Raw genomic sequence first — 2500 nt, 5'->3', positions numbered from 1 at the left:
AAAAGGACGTAGAAAAGTAGAAGAAACGAAACAGAAGAGAGAAAAAAAACGAAGAAAACAAGTAGACCAAGAAGGAAGAGAAGAAGAAAAGGAACATGAGGTAGAAGAAACGAAACAAATAGGCGTAGAAAAGGACGAATGAACAAGAAAGGTAGAAGAAACGAAACAGAAGAGAAAAAACGAAGAAAACAAGTAGACCAAGAAGGAAGAGAAGAATAAAAAAGACAGGCCACTCACCCAGATACAGCACAAGAGGCAGGAACCCCCAGTGGAAGACAGTCTTGCCCGATGTTTAGCACTGTCTGCAGCCTCTGCTTGGCGTCTGGGCTCAGCTTCATGTTTGGCGCTTCCTTTACTCACGTAGGCAATGGACACAGATAAGTAGTGGCCAGGGAATGAGGCAGAGCAGCGTGGCCGGCCTGTGAGTGTCTTCTTCTTCTTGTGGCTTGTTTTGGTTCCGCTCAGGGGGCACAACATGTTTCCTTACATCACCATAACCAAAACCTACAAAAATATGATGAATTGCTGCTAAGAATTTAAGATATTTACACTTAATTTTTTTTTTAAATGTTATATGTGTAGGGTAATGTTTTCTTTTTTGTTTTATGGATTTGTGTGAAGTACAAAATTTAAAGTTTAGAGTGTTATGTTGGTATGTTTGCTTTAGGTCTTGGTCTCGGTTCCTGTCGGATTCGCTTCGTGTTCGTCTTTTGTTTCATCTCGATTTTTCTGTGGGCTTTACTAATGATCTCAAATTGCATGGCTGGCTAGGTTAGCTTGTATCTTGAAACACGTAACCCTCTTCAGCTTTCCTCAAGCCTATCATGCTTTCATTAAAAGAAAAAAAAGACATAATTGCTCTTAGGTCTAGCAAGACCATAAATTAAAAAGTACTATCAAATATGATGTCCACCTTCTTTGAAATAACCCAGATTTGTGTTTTCTAGAGAACTGCCACGCGGGTCACTACCGAAAACTGTGATTAAGAGGAGTTAATTAAGGTAATGATAGTGTTTCCCTTAAAAGGTTATTTAAAAATCTAGTTTTCTTTGGTAGTTTATGGTAGAAAACCTTGCAATATTATAGGGTGACTTTGTTATTCTGTGGTGAGACCAGAAGGCTGTAATATAAATTATTGAGGCTCTTTTTTTCCATTTAATAGAATATCGCATAAGTTATTGCTTATTTTTTCTGTCAGTAGGTTCTAGTAAAACATTTTGTTTTTGTGTTTATTTCTTTATGTATCCATTCATTTACTATTTTATTATTATTTTACATTTATTACCTTTGCTAATGAAAAATGTCCTGGGTTTTCAAAGGTACTTTCATGATAATAGTAGTGTAACAGGCTGTAGTGGACGTTGTTGAAAGTTTTCAGGGATGTTTTCATGACTGTGGTAATAAATTGGGCGATTCTAATACAAGTTGTTAAGATTTTCAATAGTATTTTATTGTATCTACAGTTAAAATACACTAATGGAAATTACTGAGGTTTACAAGCATATTTTCATTATAGCAACAATTCATTCAACTTTATAAGGATATTTTTCAAGACAACCATAACTCACAAGGCTTGTAGAGACACATAGCGGGGCGTTTCAAGGGTCAGGACACGGACACAGATGGATATGGGTCAGTAGTGTGCCATCAGGGGAGGGGAGAGGATGGCCCAGATGCGGCGGGAGGGGCGGCGTGGCACTGTTAGTCGTGAAGGTCGCGGGAAGGAGGCCATGAAAACAAAGACACCAGTCAGACCACACTGCCACGGGGGTCCTGGCTTACTGTAACGCTGATACCGCCTTGTGGGACTGGGAGGGACAGGGAATTGACAACGAGAAGACGGAAAGGAAGGATATTGACAGAAAAACGCAGAGAAAAAGAGAATTGGCGGGAAAAGAAAAGAAAGGGAATTTAAAAGGGAGAACAGAAAAAAATCGCGAGAAATTGACTAAAAAAGAGGCCATTGACAGGAAAAAGACAGGAGAGAACGAGAATTGACAAATAATGAATTGAGATACGAAAAAAAAAAAAAACGGAATTGGCAAGAAGAGGGACAGGGACAGAGAGAAAAAGAGAAAGAAAGGAATAAAAGAGAGATTATTAATAGGAAGAACAACAAAAAGGAGGGAAAAGAAGATAGATTAATTGAGAGGGAAATGAAGGAGAGAGCAGGAGAAGTAGAGAGTAAGAATAAAGCAGAAAAAATAGATGACAGACAGAAAACGAAAAAAAAATGACAAAAAACGAGGAAAAAAGGAAAAAAAAACATCGGAAACTGACAACAAGAACAAGAAAAGAGAAGGAAAAACAGAAAACGAAAAGGGAAAACAGAAAAAATGAGAATTGGCCGGAAAATTTACAGGAAAAGACAAAAAACAGGAGGACTGACAGGGAAAACAAAGGAAAATATGACAAACAGGAATAATGGCAGAAAGAATAAGGAAAATGAGGGAAAATGGGGAAAAACATGAGGATTGACAGGGAAAATAAAGAAAACATG

The 2500-nt window shown here is 37.8% G+C and overlaps 1 long non-coding RNA gene across 1 annotated transcript in view; it reads right to left on the bottom strand.

The window, feature by feature from the left end:
- The window catches only part of LOC135095777 (uncharacterized), a 1828-nt gene extending 1365 nt beyond the window's left edge, over positions 1 to 463 (bottom strand). The window contains exon 1 of the long non-coding RNA XR_010264488.1: positions 238 to 463. This is a non-coding gene — a long non-coding RNA (uncharacterized LOC135095777). The remainder of the gene's footprint in view (positions 1 to 237) is intronic.
- Positions 464 to 2500: the final 2037 nt, after the last annotated feature.

This window comes from Scylla paramamosain, unplaced genomic scaffold, assembly GCF_035594125.1.
Source record: "Scylla paramamosain isolate STU-SP2022 unplaced genomic scaffold, ASM3559412v1 Contig1, whole genome shotgun sequence".
NCBI lineage: Eukaryota > Metazoa > Arthropoda > Malacostraca > Decapoda > Portunidae > Scylla > Scylla paramamosain.
This window is presented reverse-complemented; position numbering and strand designations above follow the sequence as displayed.